Source organism: Stegostoma tigrinum, chromosome 14, assembly GCF_030684315.1.
Source record: "Stegostoma tigrinum isolate sSteTig4 chromosome 14, sSteTig4.hap1, whole genome shotgun sequence".
Lineage (NCBI taxonomy): Eukaryota > Metazoa > Chordata > Chondrichthyes > Orectolobiformes > Stegostomatidae > Stegostoma > Stegostoma tigrinum.
The window spans coordinates 76,563,630-76,582,056 of record NC_081367.1 but is presented as its reverse complement, the minus strand read 5'-3'; the positions used below and the strand labels follow the sequence as shown (position 1 = coordinate 76,582,056).

At 54.2% G+C, this 18,427-nt stretch overlaps 1 protein-coding gene and 1 long non-coding RNA gene across 3 annotated transcripts in view; one reads left to right on the top strand and one right to left on the bottom strand.

Annotated features, from left to right (window-relative positions):
* Positions 1–1,602: 1,602 nt before the first annotated feature.
* On the bottom strand, positions 1,603–13,816 carry LOC125457641 (uncharacterized). Its single transcript, XR_007248668.2, has 3 exons — positions 13,716–13,816; positions 3,036–3,142; positions 1,603–2,957 (listed from the first exon to the last, which is right to left on the bottom strand). It is a non-coding gene; the product is annotated as an uncharacterized LOC125457641 (long non-coding RNA).
* rhbdd1 (rhomboid domain containing 1) overlaps positions 13,795–18,427 on the top strand; it is a 76,656-nt gene continuing 72,023 nt past the window's right edge. For both annotated transcript variants that reach the window (XM_048542165.2, XM_048542164.2), the window contains exon 1: positions 13,795–13,879. The gene's annotated coding sequence lies outside the window, so the exon portion shown is untranslated. The remainder of the gene's footprint in view (positions 13,880–18,427) is intronic.

Below are 18,427 nucleotides of genomic sequence, written 5' to 3'. Positions count from 1 at the left end.
ACACCATATGCTTTCTTAACAACCCTGTCCACTTGGGTGGTCATTTTAAGGGATCTATGTATCTGCACACCAAGATCCCTCTGTTCCTCCACACTGTCAAGAATCCTATCCTTAATCCTGTACTCAGCTTTCAAATTCGACCTTCCAAAATGAATCACCTGGCATTTATTCAGGTTGAACTCCATCTGCCACCTCTCAGCCCATCTCTGCATCCTGTCAATGTCCCGCTGCAGCCTACAACAGCCCTCTATACTGTCAACGACACCTCCGACCTTTGTGTCGTCTGCAATCTTGCTGACCCATCCTTCAATCCCCTCATCCAAGTCATTAATAAAAATTACAAACAGTAGAGGCCCAAGGACAGAGCCCTGTGGAACCCCACTCACCACTGACTTCCAGGCAGAATATTTTCCTTCTACTACCACTCGCTATCTTCTGTTGGCCAGCCAATTCTGTATCCAAGCAGCTAAGTTCCCCTGTATCCCATTCCTCCTGACCTTCTGAATGAACCTACCATGGGGAACCTTATCAAATGCCTTACTGAAGTCCATTAATTTTTGAACTTTCAGCCTTATGTCTTTATTTTCTATTTAAAACTAAGAAGGTCTGCAATTTTTAACTTTTAACCTGATTTGGTACATTTTACATGATATTACAATTACTGCAATGTTTAACTTTTAACTTTGTTCGTTCTTTCGACCTTGCTCTTCAGGTTCTGTGCCGATGTACTTGTACTGAAGATGGTGCCTTGCGTGGTGACATTATACAGTTTTCACTGTACTTCTGCACAGGCAGTTCTGCTGTAACACGTGTTTCATTAATGCAAATTGGCTGTAACGTGATTGATGAATAATGGATGCTGTTTGGATAACACAAACCTTCCGCTGTACAGGTATAGTGATCTTCTGCAGCGATTTTCCTATAACGCAATTTTCTATGGTGTTTTCTGTAGTGCGAGGTCACACAAGAATGGAGCTGTTATCCCAAACATTTCACATTTGATTTGATTTATTATTGTCAATGGTACCAAGATAGTGTATTGTTTGCATGTTAACTAGACAAATCATACCTTACATAGTATATCAGGGTAACATAACAGAATGCAGAATATAGTATTACAGCTACAGAGAAGGTGCAGAGAAAGATCAACTCTGATATATGAAGGGTATGTTCATGAGCCTGGTAACAGCAGGCTAGAAGCTGTTCTTGAATCTGGTGGTTCGTATTTTCAAACTTTTGTATCTTCTGACCGATGGAAGAGGGTGGGAGGAATCTTCGATTGTGTTGGCTGCTTTCCTGAGGCAGCAGGAAGTGTAGACAATGTCAATGGACTGAAGGCTGGTTTTCGTGATGGACCAAATTACACACACAACTCTAACTTCTTGCAGTCTTGGGCAGAGTAGTTGCCATACAAAGCTGTGACACATCCGGATAGAGATAATGGGAACTGCAGATGCTGGAGATTCCAAGATAATAAAATGTGAGGCTGGATGAACACAGCAGGCCAAGCAGCATCTCAGGAGCACAAAAGCTGACGTTTCGGGCCTAGACCCTTCATCTGATGAAGGGTCTAGGCCCGAAACGTCAGCTTTTGTGCTCCTGAGATGCTGCTTGGCCTGCTGTGTTCATCCAGCCTCACATTTTATTATCTTACACATCCGGATAGGATGCTTTCTATAAAAATTGGTAACAGCCATTGTGGACATGCCCAATTTCCTTAGATTTCTGAGGAAGCAGAGATGTGTTGTGCTTTCCTGACTGTAGCACTGATTTTTTTTTAGATTCTCTACAGTGTGGAAACAGACCCTTCAGCCCAACAAGTTCACACCACCCCTTGCAGCATCCCACCCAGAGCTATCCCCTTATAACCCACCCCCTTATAACCAACACATCCCTGAACACTACAGGCAATTTATATTATCGAACATTACAGCACAGTACAGGCCCTTCGCCCTCGATGATGTGCCGACCTGTCGTATCAATCTCAAGCCCATCTAACCTACACTATTCCATGTAAGTCCATATGCTTATCCAATGACGACTTAAATGTACCTAAAGTTGGCAAATAAAGAAACCACCTCTGTCCTATATGGCCAATCCACCTAGCCTGCACATCTTTGGACTGCGGAAGGAAACCGGAGCACCCGGAGGAAACTCACGTAGACACGGGGAGAATGTGCAAACTCCACACAGACAGTCACCCGAGACTGGAATTGAACCCAGGTCCCTGGCGCTGTGAAGCTGCGGTGCTAACCATTGAGCCACCGTGCCACCATGGATGGAAATTGTTGGTGATATTCACGCAAGGAATTTAAAGCTCTCAACCACCTCCACCTCAGCACCATAGATACAAGCAGGGCACATCCTCCACTCAGCTTCCTTAAATTGATGACCAGCTCCTCAATGCTGCTGATATTAAAGGAGAGATTGTTGTTTACACCATGCTTCTAAGCTGTCTGTGTCTTTCCTGTGCTCTGCCTCATTTGAGATCTGAGCCACCAAGGTAGTGTTAGCAACAAATTTGTAAAGGGAGTTAGGACTGAATGTGGCCACACAGTTGTGAGCGTATAGGTGTAGCGTAAGGGGCTGAATACACAGCTTTTCAGGGGGCCTGTGTTGAGAATTACTGTGAAGGCCAGGTTATTGCTTCTCCTGGAGTGCGGTGTGTGGGTGAACATGTCAAGGATCCTGTTGGAGAGGTGGAACGGAGTTGTTGGTCTCTGAGCTCAGTTGGAATAATGGTGTTGAAGGCAGAGTTAAATCAATAAATAGGAGTCTTGCATAGGCGTCCTTATTATCCACAAGTTCCAGGAATTAATGTAGGTCCGCAGCGATGCTATCTGCCATGGATTTGTTGTGACAGTCGGTGAATTGTAGCTGAACAAGGCATTTTTGGGAGGCTGGAGTTGATGTGTGCCAGTACTAACCTCTCAAAGCACTTCATAATGATGGAGTGTCTGGGGAAAAAAAGACCAAAATTACTTGGCTGTTGCCGTCCCCAAAGGTTTCAACATTTAAATTACGCATGGTCTCACCTTCTTGACCTCTGAAACCTCCTTCAGTTTCAGGATATGGGGCAGGTCATTTAAAACTGAGATCAGGTGACACATCTTCACCCAGAGAAGTGAACCTGTAGAATTCTCTGCCAAAGAAAACAGTTGATACTGAAACATTGTGTTGTCAAGCATGAATTAGAGATAGTTCTAAGGTTTAAATGCATCAAAAGATATGGGGAGAAAGCAGCAAAAGGGTACCGAAACAAACTGGACCAGTTTGTCGTGATTTGACATACCTCAACAAGGTCGCCTCTCATTCTTCTACATTCCAAGGAATAAAGTGCTATCCTGGCCAACCTCTCACTATAAATCCTACTAGTCCTGGCAACATTCTCAGCAATCTTCTTTGCACATTTTCCAGTTTAATTATGTCTTTCCTATAACAGGGTGACCAAAACTGTGCAAAGTATTGCAAGTGTGGTTCTGAGGAAGGGACCCTGAACCTGAAATGTTAACTCAATTTTTTCCCTTCACAAATGCTGCCAGACTTCCTGAGCTTTTCCAGCAACTCTGTTTTTGTTCCTGATTTACAACATCCGCAGTTCTTTCGGTTTTTACCAAGATGCTGTTAAACCTCTAATCAGTTAGAAGGTTTGAATTGATTAATATGTTAATATAAATCCCCAAATTTGCTTGAAGTCACTGTCCTCAGAAAACTATATGCTGATGAAGCCTTAAGAAAAGGTGACATTTTAGATCAGACAGTGCATGTTAGGTGTGAGGCCTTGTTTAGAATCTGTTTGTATTTTGATTTGGAGTCAGACTGATTTTATTTTTAAAGTAGGGATTTATAAAACACTGCATTGACTGACTGTCTATAAATTGTGTGCTTTTTGCACAAAATATAATGTAACTGCAAATACAAATTCACCCCATATATTTACATGGGTTGTGGATGTAAGTTTGCTCGCTGAGCTGGAAGGTTCGTTTTCAGAAATTTTGTCACTTTTTTTTAATTTGAAAAAATATACTTTATTCATAGAATGTACAAAATAATAAAACATTTATACACCTACCCAGTCATGCAAGCCGCTCCGGGTTACCCAGGGGGTACGTACACCAACTAAAGGAAATAAACGAAACAAAGAAAAAAAACAAAAACAAAGAAAAAAAAACCCCGGCAGTCATCTCCCCGCACAGTCCCCGTTGGCCCCCTGACCAGTTGGGGAAGGCGCCAGCTGGGCCCAGTTACCAGATAGGGTTCTTTTTTTCTATTCTGGACGAGGGGTTTCATACGGTGGTGTTTCCTCACCGCGCCTTGGCGGCAGCTGCCCCAAGCTTTAGTGCGTCCCTCAGCACGTAGTCCTGGACCTTGGAGTGCACCAGTCTGCAACACGCGGTCGGGGTCAGTTCTTTCAGCTGGAAGACCAAAGAGCATCTTTCACCGCACTGATGTTCCTCCAGGCACAGTTGATGTTGGTCTCGATGTGTGTCCCGGGAAACAGCCCGTAGAGCACGGAGTCCCATGTCACGGAGCTGCTCGGGACGAACCTCGACAAATACCACTGCATCCCCCTCCAGACCTCCAGCGCATAGGCGCACTCCAGAAGGAGGCGATCGACAGTCTCGTCCCCGCCACAGCCGCCTCGAGGGCAGTGTGCGGTGGTGCAGAGATTCCAGGCGTGCATAAAGGATCTCACTGGCAGAGCCCCTCTCACCGCCAGCCAAGCAATGTCCTTGTGCTTGTTTGAAAGTTCTGGCGATGAGGCATTCTGCCAAACGACTTTGGCAGTCTGTGCGGGGAACCACACGACAGGATCCACCCTCTCCTTTTCCCGAAAGGTCTCGAGGATACTACGTGCTAACCACTGCCTGACGGCCCGATGGTCAAAGGTGTTTCCTTTCAAAAATTCCTCCACGAAGGACAGGTGGTACAGTACAGTCCAACTACTCTGAGCGTTCCGCGGCAACGAGGCGAGGTCCATCCTTCGCAACACCGGGGACAGTTAGAACCTCAGTAAGTAGTGACACTTGGTGTTTGCATACTGAGGATCTATGCACAGCTTGATGCAGCCGCACACAAAGGTAGCCATCAGGGCGAGGGTGGCGTTCGGTACGGCCTTTCCCGCGTTCCCCAGGTCTTTGTACATGGTGTCTCTGCGGACCCGGTCCATTCTCGACCCCCAAATGAAGTGGAAGATGGCCCAGGTGACTGCAGCGGCGCAGGTCGGGGAAAAGGCCAGGCCTGCACCACATACAACAGTACCGAAAGACCCTCGCACCTGACAACCAGGTTCTTACCCGTGATGGAGGGGGACCGGAGCGTCCACCTGCCCAGCTTCTGCTTCAGTTTGGTGATACGCTCCTCCCAAGTCTTAGTGCACGCCCCAGCTCCACCGAACCAAACACCCAGCACCTTCAGGTAGTCTGTCCTGACGGTGAAGGGGATGAAGGAGCGGTCGTCCCAGTTCCCGAAGAACATGGCCTTGCTCTTACCCCTATTGACTTTGGCACCCGAGGTCAGTTCAAACTAGCCGCAGATGTCCAACAGCCTACTCACCGACTGACGATCGGTGCAGAAGACGGCGACATGTACAGGGAGGTCTTGACCTGCAGGCCTCCGCTTCCTGGGATAGTCACGCCCTTCAGGCTCACGTCCTTCCTGATGGATGCGGCAAAGGGCTCCACACAGCACACGAACAAGGCAGGAGAGAGCAAGCAGCCCTGCCTGACTCCAGATTTGACGGGAAAACTGTCCGATTCCCACCCGTTGATCGAGACTGCGCTAACGATGTTGGTGTAGAGCAGCCGGATCCAATTGCGGATGGCCTCCCCAAACCCCAATTTGGAGAGGACGTTCCTCATGTAAGCATGAGAAACCCTGTCGAAGGCCTTCTCCTGGTCCAGGCTGACAAGGCAGGTGTCCACCCGCCTGTCCTGTACGTAGGCGATCGTATCCCTGATGAGCGTGAGGCGCTCAGCGATCTTCCTGCCCAGCACAGCACAGGTTTGGTCAGGGTGAATCACCGACTCCAGGACAGACCTGACCCGGTTGGCTATGACGTTGGCCAGGATTTTGTAGTCCACGTTCAATAGTGAAATGGGACGCCAATTCTTAATTTCTTCCCTCTCCCCCTTCATCTTGTAAATGAGGGTGATGATGCCCTTCCTCATGGACTTGCACATTTCCCCTGCCCGAAGCGCACTATCGTACACCTCCAGCAGGTCCTGGCCGACCAGGGCCCACAGAGCGGAATACAGCTCGACCGGTAAGCTGTCGCTCCCGGGAGTCTTATTCCTCTCCAAGGACTTGAGGGCTCTGGTCAGGTCATCCAGGGATATCGGACGGTCCAGCCACTCCCTCGTGCCATCATCTAAGACCTCCGTGATAGACGACAGGAACGACTCGGAGGCTGTGCTGTCCATAGGCTTCGCGTCATACAGTCTGGCATAGAAGGATCTGCTGATCCTCAAAATATCGGGCCGAGATGACGTCACCGAGCCATCGTCCTCCTTCAGCCGACTAAGCACAGGGCTCTCTTTGTGCACCTTCTCAAAGAAGAAACACGAGCACGTCTCATCCTGCTCTACAGAGCGGACCCTGGACCGGAAGATTATCCTGGAGGCCTCCACGGCGAAGAGCAAGGCTTGCTGGCCCCTCACCTCGTGGAGGTCCTCCATGACATTGACCCCCATCAACTGCAGAAAGAGCAGGTTCTGCATCCTTTTCTGGAGTCGCAACAGCTTTCCCCGCCTCTCTCTTGCCTTCCAAACACCCTTGAGGACAAAGAACCCCTTGATGTTCTCCTTCACCGTCCCCCACCAGTCGCCCGGAGACTCAAAGAGGGGTTTCACGGTTCTCCAACTGGCGTACTTCCTCTTAAGCTCCTCGATGTTCTCTGGGGTCAACAGAGTCCTGTTGAGATTCCAGGTCCCCTTGCAAGCCTGCTGGTCGCCCTGTCAGTGACAGTCGGCCAGCAGGAGGCAGTGGTCAGAGAAGAACACCGGCTCGATGCCGGTGGACCTGACCGCGAACGTCCGCGACACAAACAGCAAGTTTATCCGTGAATGGATAGACCCGTCTGGCCGCGACCAGGTGTATCTCTGCTGCGCTCCATCTATAGGGGTGCTGAAGAAATCGAGCAGCTTGGCGTCCTTCACTGTGCCCATCAGGAATCTGGACGTGACGTCCAGTTGACTCTCCCCACCCGCTGTCCCCACACCGGATCTTCCATCTGCATCGATGATGCAGTTGAAGTCTCCACCTAGGATGACCGGCCTGGACGTAGCCAGCAGGGGTGGAAGCCACTGCAGGACGGCCAACCGCTCACTCCATACCACTGGGGCGTACACATTGATCAGCCTAAGGGGACCGTTCCTGTAGGTGACATCAACCACTAGGAGTCGCCCTCCCCCACCACCACCCGAACTTGAGAGATGGTGAGGTTGCGCCCCCGCAGCAGAATAGCCAGGCCCAGGGAGCAACAGTCGTTACCCCCCCTGACCAAATCGAAGGCCCACAGGTCCAGGCGCCGGACCATTTCCCGTACCTGCTGAGGTGCAGTATCCCGCACTCCTGCAGAAACAGGAGGTCTGCCTTGATGGTGGTCAGGTAGGCCAACGTGGACACACATCTTGCAGTGGACTTGACGCTGCGCACATTAATGCTCGCAACTCATACCCCCATTGTGGGCAGTGACCGCAGTACCCTCCCCAAGTCCAAGGTCCAGCCCTTCCATCTGCTCCTTCATGCCCATTGCCCGGGCGAACTGCTGGACACTCTCCTGGCTCAGGAAACCGTCCGTGCTGCCTTCCGGGTGGCATCCCCCCATCGGGGGTACGGAGGCAGGAGAGTCCAGCTCTGGGTCTGGCTGGGGACAGGCTGTTTGTTGCTTCCCGTCTGAAGGTTCCAGGGGGCCCTCCAGGGCCCCAGCGGCGCGTGGCTGGGTGTCGGAGGGAGCGTCAGGACACCTCCCGTCACCTGGGATTGGGGTGCTGCTTTCCTTCTCCCTGGAAATCTTCAGCTTCTGCTTTGGGCGGGCCTTCTCCGAATCCCCCTCGTCAGAGGACCTTTTATAGCCCCCCTGTAGCTGCCTCTTCCCGCCTGATGGTCGCGGTGCTGGGGTCCGCTGGCGCGCCTTCCTCCTCACCTTCCGGACCGTCGTCCCCTCCCCTGGGTCACCTGTCGCCTCCTCCATCGACTCCGGTTTGTCGGGGGGCGGGGGAAGCAGAGAGTCTGCAGAGGCGCTTTGCTGGCCTCAGGTCCGTCCTGCGAGGCTGGGCCATCCTGCACACTAGGGGACTCCTTGCAGGGGCCTTGTGCCTTCCTCTCCTCAGGGGGGGGCTTGCCCTGCATTGCCCCTGCCGGTGACCTGGGCGTAGGTGGTCCCCCGCCGCGGGCATGCCCTACAGAGGTGGCCCGCTTCCCCGCAACGGTTGCAGCTTTTTTCTTTTGGGCAATCCTTTGCAAGGTGTCCCTCCTCCCTGCAGTTCCTGCAGATGGTGGCTTTGCAGTCAGCCGCCATGTGACCTGACCTACCACAGGCATGGCAGACTTTGGGTTGCCCTGCGTAGGTCAGGTAGCCCTTGCTCCCGCCGATCGCAAAGCTGGACGATGTGACCGTCTGTGCCCATCCTCAGCGTCACCATAACCTGCCTCCTACTCGTTCAGATCCCGAAGGGGTCCATGATGTTGGTTAGGTCCCCTTCCACCTCACGTACCTTCCGCGGAAGGTCAGGACATCAGCTGCTGGCACATGCGGGTTATACATGTGGACGGTCACCATACGGCTCCTCTGCGCTGGCATCACAAACAGCGGGCCGGCAGTCAGTACGGAGAGGGGGCCCTCACCTCCTTTCTCCTTGAAAACCTCCAGGAAGTGCTCACAAAGCTTGGCACTCCTGAAGGTTACATCGTAGAAACCTCCTCCAGGGAAATCCTGCAGGCAGTAAATGTCCGCAGCAGCGAATCCACAACAGTCCAACAGGACCCTCTTCATGAAGAAGGTGCGGTCCACAGATGCACCTTCATCTACCTTTTTCACTGAAACACGGATTGTGTTCCAGACCCCCTGACCCGGGGCAGGAGTACTCACCGCAGCCGTTGTTACAGGTTGGCTGCTCCCCTGAACCAGCGTTAGGCCAAAGCCAGCATTAAGATCCACCGGTTGCAAGGGTGCACAGCCAACCCGACATTTTCCTTCCACCTCCAACACAGTCGCGCTCTCCTCTTCTTGGTCTACAAAAGAGTGGGTCTTTATTTTGTTCTGGATGTAAGCTGGCTCACTTAGCTGGAAGGTTTGTTTTCAGACAATCCGTAACCATTCTAGGTAACATCATCAGTGAGCCTCCGGTGAAGCGCTGGTGTTATGTCCCGCTTTCTATTTATGTGTTTAGGTTTCCTTGGGTTTGTGATGTCATTTCCTGTGCTGGTGATGTCATTTCCTGTTCTTTTTCTCAGGGGGTGGTAGATGGGCTCCAAATCAATGCGTTTGTTGACGGAATTCCGGTTGGAATGCCATGCTTCTAGGAATTCTCGTGCGTGTCTCTGTGTACATGTGTGTAAGAGAGAGTGAGAAAGAGCGTGTGCGTGAGGGGCAGACAGACAGTGTGTGTACAAGGCTATGTGTGTATGTGTGAGGGAGAGTGAAAGAGTGTGTGTGTATCTAAGAGGGGGACTGCGCATGTGTGTGTGAGGGGGATTTTCGGGAGAGGGGAGGGGAAGGAGGAAATGTGTAGTGCTAGACGGAGGTGCTGTTCAGCAAAGAAGTCTCATTTGAACCTTGGCATATTGGGGAGTAAATCTGGTCCTCATGGCTGTTCTGTGCATCTGGACGAAGAACTGGCCGTCGAAAGCAAAGATGTTGTGGTCGAGGATGAAGCGTGTGAGTTGTAAGATGGCGTCTGGAAATTGGCAACTGATGGTATTGAGTACTGAGGCTGTTGTGGCAAAGCCATCATAATGTTGGTTTAGACTGCCACAGCATCCATTGTGATGAGGAATGTTCTTGGTTTGACTGGTCTGTGAGTGCTCAGTTTCAGTAAGAAATCTGTAGTGTCGTGACAAGATGTGGAGGGTTCCCCATACAACGGGTTTCAAGATGCCGTCGACACAGCCAGAGAGGATCTTACACAAGGTCTCATTGCCTGATATGATGGGACGTCAGGTGTGACGGCTTCATTTTCTTCCTTTGGATTCATGGCAAGGAATCACTGAAACAACCGTACAGCGATATCAACAAGTTTCATCCCACCATCAGACTTACCATGGACTACTCTTCAGAATCTGTCTCATTCTCAGACACACACATCTCCATCAGGGACGGACACCTCAGTACCTCACTGTACTGCAAGCCTATAGATAGCCACACGATGCAGCATTTCTCTAGCTTCCACACTAAACATACTAAAACAGCCATCCCCTACAGACAAGCCCTTTGCAAGCACAGATAATAAAATGTGAGGCTGGACGAACACAGCAGGCCAAGCAGCATCTCAGGAGCACAAAAGCTGACGTTTCGGGCCTAGACCCTTCATCAGCACAGGATCTGTTTGGGTGAGGAGGAATGAGACAGACACCTGAAGGTGTTGAAGGATGCCCTCATAGGAACAGGATACTCATTGATTGCCAGTTCGATGAATTGAACTGGCAATCGATGAGTATCCTGTTCCATGTGCCACAGCGAAAAACTGTGATGACCTCCTCAGAAGACAGAAATGGAATACATCCAATAGGATACCCTTTGTCATCCAGTACTTCCTGAGAATGGAGAAACTACGCCATGTTCTTCACAGCCTTCAACACATTATCAACAATGGTAAGCATCTCGCCAAGATTTTCCCTACACCACCATTTGTCACCTTCAAATAACCGCCAAAACTTAAACAGACCATCATGCACAGCAAACTATCAGCCTTCAGGACATCGACCACAACACCACACAACCCTGCCATGGCAACCTCTGCAAAACATGTCAAATCTTCGACATGGGCACTACCGTCACACATGGGAACACCACCCACCATGTGCATGGTAGATGCTCATGTGACTCCGCCACATATGCTGCAAACAAGGATGCCCCAAGGCATGGTACACTGGTGAAACCACACAGATACTATGACAACAATGCATAACAATCGCCAGACAGGAATGTTCCCTCCCAGTGGGGGAACACTTCAGCAGTCAAGGACATTCAGCCTCGGATCTTTGGGTAAACATCCTCCAAGGGGGACTTCAGGATACACAATAACGCAGAGTCGCTCAGCAGAGCCTTACTGCCAAGTTCAGTTCCCCTGACGACGGCCTCAAGTGCGATCTTGGGTCATAACACATTACAGACAACCCCACTGCACGATACACTATCTCTCTGACACAGACACACACACACACACACACACACACACACACACGTGAATCTATGGGGTGAATTTATATTTGCAGATACATTCTACTTTGTTCAAAAAGCACACAATTTATAGACAGTCAGTCAATGTGGCATTTTATAAATCCCTACTTTAGAAATAAAACCAGTCTGACTCCAAACCAAAATACAAACAGATTTTAAGTATGGCCTCACACCTTACATGCACTGTCTGACCTAAAATATCACCTGTTCTTTACACTGATAAAACCTTTAGTTCTCTCAGGGCAGTGACTTGAAAGGAATTTGGGGATTTACATAAATGTAATAAATCAAATAAGACTTTCTAACTGATTAAAGGTTTAACAGCATCTTAGGTTTGTTTAGTACATCCTCCCCATCAGTGGTGTGACCTTTTCATCTTTTACTTATAGATTCTGTGCCTGATACTACCTTTCTCACTAACACCTAAGAACCAGTACGACTCCGAAAGTTTGTGTTTTCAAGTAAACTGGTTGGACTATAACCCGGTATCGTGGCATTTCTGGCCTTGTCCACCCAGTCCAACACCGACTGCTCCACATCATGGCTCCATTCTGAGAAACAACCTTCAACCCTCTGCATCCAGTTTTGAATGCTCATCGATTGCCAGTTCCATGTGCCACAGCGAAAAACTGTAATGACCTCCTCAGAAGACAGAAACGGGATACATTCAATAGGATACCCTTCATCATCCAGTACTTCCTGAGAAAGGAGAAACTACGCCATGTTCTTCACAGCCTTCAACACATTATAAATGATGGTATTCATCTCAGTTTTGCGTCGAGCCAGTTTTGAATCCACTTAGCTAGTTCTCCCTGGATCCCACGTGACCTAACCCTCCTGACTAGCCTACCACGGTGGGACCTTGTCAAAGGCCTTACAAAAGTCCACAGACAACATCCACTGCCCTACCTTCTTCTATATTCTTGGTTTCCTCTTTGAAAAACTCGAAAAGATTTGATAGACGTGACTTCCTATGCACAAATCCATGCTGACTATCCCGAATCAGATCTTGACTATCCAGTTATTGGTTGATCCTGCCCCTCAGTATCCTCTCCAATAAGTTGCTTACCGCTGATGTCAGAGTCACTGGCCTGTATTTCCCTGGCTTATCTTTGCTACCTTTCTAAAACAATGGAACAACATTAACCACTCTCCAGTCTTCCAGAACTTCACCAGTGGCAAAAAACACAAAGCCAAAATTTCTGCAAGGGCATCTGCAATTTCTTCCCTGGCCTCCCACAGTGTCTGAGAATGGGCTTGATCAGGCTCAAGGGATTTCTCCACCTTAATGCAATCTAAGGCTGCAAACACCTCCACTCTGGTAATATGTATGCAGTCCAAAACATTCCCACTTGTTTCCCTTATTTCCTTAGCATCCATGATTCTCCACCCAATAAACAGAGGAGAAATATTCATTGAAAATATTTGTTATTATTGTGTTTCAAATTTCCAACAGCAGCAGTTGTTTATTGTAAAAGGGTATGGTATTGGATGATAAGGCACGATGATTTGAATAGTGGAAGCATCTTTAAGAAGTATATGTAGAGGTGTAATTGTGATACCAAGGATAAAGGGGCAGATGGTGGAAATGGGATTAGGCTAGTTCAGTGATAATGGGAACTGCAGATGCTGGAGAATCCAAGATAATAAACTGTGAGGCTGGATGAACACAGCAGGCCAAGCAGCATCTCAGGAGCACAAAAGCTGACATTTTGGGGATGATGAAGGGTCTAGGCCCGAAACGTCAGCTTTTGTGCTCCTGAGATGCTGCTTGGCCTGCTGTGTTCATCCAGCCTCACATTTTATTATCTTAGGCTAGTTCAGTGTTTGACCAGTGCTGACCCGGTGGGCCTTGTTCTGTGCTCTGTGACTATGGCACTATTTCAGTCACTACCCTTATCCCTTCAAGAGTGCACGAGTGCTGTAGGCGTCAATTGTCTGGAACTGCCTCTCATGGTCCACACTCCATCTTAATATCAGCCTCCACTATACTTTGTGGTGTCATTCCCCCCTATCCTAAACCCCACCCCACCCCACCAATAAGATCTGAGGATGGGTTACATTAACTCTGCTTTCTCTCTCCACAGAGGAGGCTGCCAGGCCGACACAGCTTTCGCAGCAACTTCTGTTTTTGCACCTCGCATTAACATGGCGCCTAACTCCTCCCTCCTCGGGACAGGGTATTATTGATTCCGGCATCCATGTCACGTCAGTCAATGTTACGGGAGCACCTTTTTGATATGTTTGGTAGACAGTGAGCTAGTTCCTCAGGTCCCAGCCCGACCATAACAACTCTCTCACTTTGACTCCTTACCTGACGTGGCCTTCCCTCACAGGCTGGCGGCTCGTTGTCACGGCGCCATGGGGCCGCGCGCGCGCAGGCGCAGCTGTACGGGGAAGCCAGGAGAGCGGAACCTTTGTGCACTGCGCCGCCGGGCGGAGGGAAGCTATTCATTGCCGGGACAGGCTGACGTCACAGTGAGTACGGCATTTTCAAACGGTCAACGTCCAAGCGCGCGACCCCCCCCCCCACAACACAACCCCCCCCTTATCACCCACCCCCCACCATCACACCCCCCTTATCCACCCACACCACCCCCCACCATCACACCCCCCACCATCACACCCCCCCTCCACCATCACCACCACCCCCCCACCATAACCCTCCCCACATCATTCCCCCTACAACCCTTCCCCACATCCCCTCCCCACATCCCCCCCCCACATCCCCCCCCATTATCAACCCCCCCCACACCACCACCCCTACCATAACCCCCCCACCCTCTCCCACATCCCCCCCCCCACCCTCTCCCACATCCCCCCCCCCACCCTCTCCCACATCCCCCCCCCCCACAACCCTTCCCCACATCACCCCCCCCACAACCCTTCCCCACATCCCCCCCCCACAACCCTTCCCCACATCACCCCCCCCACAACCCTTCCCCACATCCCCCCCCCCCACAACCCTTCCCCACATCCCCCCCCCACAACCCTTCCCCACATCCCCCCCCCACAACCCTTCCCCACATCCCCCCCCCCCACAACCCTTCCCCACATCCCCCCCCCCCACAACCCTTCCCCACATCCCCCCCCCCACAACCCTTCCCCACATCCCCCCCCCACAACCCTTCCCCACATCCCCCCCCCACAACCCTTCCCCACATCCCCCCCCCACAACCCTTCCCCACATCCCCCCCCACAACCCTTCCCCATATCCCCCCCCAACAACCCTTCCCCATATCCCCCCCCCACAACCCTTCCCCATATCCCCCCCCACAACCCTTCCCCATATCCCCCCCCACAACCCTTCCCCATATCCCCCCCCACAACCCTTCCCCATATCCCCCCCCACAACCCTTCCCCATATCCCCCCCCCACAACCCTTCCCCATATACCCCCCCACAACCCTTCCCCATATTCCCCCCCCATCCCCCCCCACAACCCTTCCCCATATTCCCCCCCCCACAACCCTTCCCCATATTCCCCCCCCCACAACCCTTCCCCATATTCCCCCCCCCACAACCCTTCCCCATATCCCCCCCCACAACCCTTTCCCATATCCCCCCCCCACAACCCTTTCCCATATCCCCCCCCACAACCCTTTCCCATATCCCCCCCCACAACCCTTTCCCATATCCCCCCCCCACAACCCTTTCCCATATCCCCCCCCCACAACCCTTTCCCATATCCCCCCCACAACCCTTTCCCATATCCCCCCCCACAACCCTTCCCCATATCACCCCCACCCACAACCCCCACAATATCAACACCCCCATAATCACCCCCCCACAACCCTTCCCCGCAACCCCCCCATTATCGCATCCCCCCCCATTATCGCATCCCCCCCCATTATCGCATCCCCCCCCATTATCGCATCCCCCCCCATTATCGCATCCCCCCCCATTATCGCATCCGCCCCATTATCACACCACCCCCATTATCACACCCCCCCCATTATCACACCCCCCCCATTATCACCCCCCCCCCCATTATCACACCCCCCCCCATTATCACACCCCCCCCCATTATCACACCCCCCCCCCATTATCACACCCCCCCCCCCATTATCACACCCCCCCCATTATCACACCCCCCCATTATCACAAACCCCCCCATTATCACACACCCCCACAACCCTTCCCCATATCACCCGCACATCAGCCCCCAACCACAACCCTTCCCAATATCACACCCCACATCACCCTCCCAACCCTTGCCCACATCACCGCCCACAACCCTTCCACATATCACCCCCACATCACCCACCGCCCCAATCCTTTCCCATATCACCCCCCAATCCTTCCCCATATCACCCCCACAAACCCCCATCAACCCCCCCCACAAACCCCCACCCGCCCCCCACAAACGACCCATTCCCCCCCCCCCACAAACCACCCATTCCCCCCCACAGACCATCCATTAACCCCCAACCCCATCATCACCCCCCCAACGCCCCCATCATCACCCCCCCAACGCCCCCATCATCACCCCCCCAACGCCCCCATCATCACCCCCCCAACGCCCCCATCATCACCCCCCCAACGCCCCCATCATCACCCCCCCAACGCCCCCATCATCACCCCCCCAACGCCCCCATCATCGCCCCCAACCCCCCATCACCACGCCACAACCCCCCCATCACCCCCGACAACCCCCCCATCACCCCCGACAACCCCCACACCCCCCCCACCATCACCCCACACCCCCCCCACCATCACCCCACACCCCCCCCACCATCGTCACCCCACAACCACTCCATCATCACCCACCACAACCCCCCATCTCCCCCCCACAAACCCCCCATCACCCCCCCACAAACCCCCCATCACCCCCACATGGCCCCATCATCACCCCCCAACCCCCCCCATCATCACCCCCCAACGCCCCCATCGTCATCCCAACAGCCCCATCATCATCCCCCCCAACAGCCCCATCATCATCCCCACAACCCCCCCATCATGACACCACAACCCCCCCATCACCCCCCCAACGCCCCCATCATCACCCCCCCAACGCCCCCATCATCACCCCACAACGCCCCCATCATCACCCCCACAACCCCCCCACCATCACCCCCAAACCCCCATCATCACCTCCACAACGCCCCCATCACCCCCCACAACCCCACATCGCCCCCCCCATCACCCCCAAATCCCCATCTCCCCCCCACAAAACCCCCATCACCCCCCCACAAAACCCCCCATCATCCCCCCCAACGCCCCCATCATCACCCCGCAAACCCCCCGTCATCACCCCACAACCCCCCATCACCCCCCAAACCCCCATCACCTCCCAATTCACTATCACCCCCACAACACTTCCCCAAATTAATGACCCCACCCCCCACATCACGCGCCCCCCCACATCACGCGCCCCCCCACATCACGCGCCCCCCCACATCACGCGCCCCCCACATCACGCGCCCCCCCCACATCACGCGCCCCCCCCACATCACGCGCCCCCCCCACATCACGCGCCCCCCCCACATCACGCGCCCCCCCCACATCACGCGCCCCCCCCACATCACGCGCCCCCCCCCACATCACGCGCCCCCCCACATCACGCGCCCCCCCACATCACGCGCCCCCCCACATCACGCGCCCCCCCACATCACGCGCCCCCCCACATCACGCGCCCCCCCCACATCACGCGCCCCCCCCACATCACGCGCCCCCCCCCACATCACGCGCCCCCCCCACCACGTGCCCCCCCCACCACGCGCCCCCCCACCACGCGCCCCCCCACCACGCGCCCCCCCACCACGCGCCCCCCCACCACGCCCCCTCCCCCACATCACGCCCCCCCCCCACATCACGCCCCCCCCCCACATCACGCCCCCCCCCACATCACGCCCCCACCCCCACATCACGCCCCCCCCCCCACATCACGCCCCCCCCCCACATCACGCCCCCCCCCCACATCACGCCCCCCCCACATCACGCCCCCCCCCCACATCACGCCCCCCCCCCACATCACGCCCCCCCCCCACATCACGCCCCCCCCCCACATCACGCCCCCCCCCCACATCACGCCCCCCCCCCACATCACGCCCCCCCCCACATCACGCCCCCCCCCACATCACGACCCCCCCACACATCCCGCGCCCCCCCACACATCCCGCGCCCCCCCCACATCCCGCGCCCCCCCCACATCCCGCGCCCCCCCCACATCCCGCGCCCCCCCCCACATCCCGCGCCCCCCCCACTTCACGCGCCCCCCCACATCGTCTCCCCCCCCACATCGTCTCCCCCCCCACATCGTCTCCCCCCCCACATCGTCTCCCCCCCCACATCGTCTCTCCCCCCCCCATATCACGCGCCCCCCCATATCACGCGCCCCCCCATATCACGCGCCCCCCCCATATCACGCGCCCCCCCCATATCACGCGCCCCCCCCATATCACGCGCCCCCCCCATATCACGCGCCCCCCCCACATCACGCGCCCCCCCCACATCACGCGCCCCCCCCACATCACGCGCCCCCCCCCACATCACGCGCCCCCCCCACATCATGCGCCCCCCCCCCCCCACATCACCCCCCATCACTCCTCCCCATATCACCCCCCCATACACCCCCGATAACACCCATCCCCCCCCCACACATCTCCCCATCACCCCCATCGCCCCTGATTACACCCCCATCGTCCCTCCCATAGCGCCCCATACACTCCCCTACACCTCCCATCACCGCCCCATCAACACCCTGTATACTGACAGCACGCCCCATTCACCTGTGCCCATGCGCCCCCCCGCGCCTCCTCAAAAGGCTCCCCCCCCCTCCACACACACACACCCCCAGCTCCACACAGGCACTTCCCACACCCCCACCCCCACCCCCACCGCGCACCTCTCTTCTCCCCCCCCCCCCAACCTCGCGGACACCCCACCCACCCCTCCACACACCGCTCCCGTCCCCACCCCCACACACACCTTCCCATCACCCCCTTACAGCCCCTCCCCCATACACACTCCACAGCCCCCATACACACTCCACAGCCCCCATACACACCCAATCACCCTAAACAGC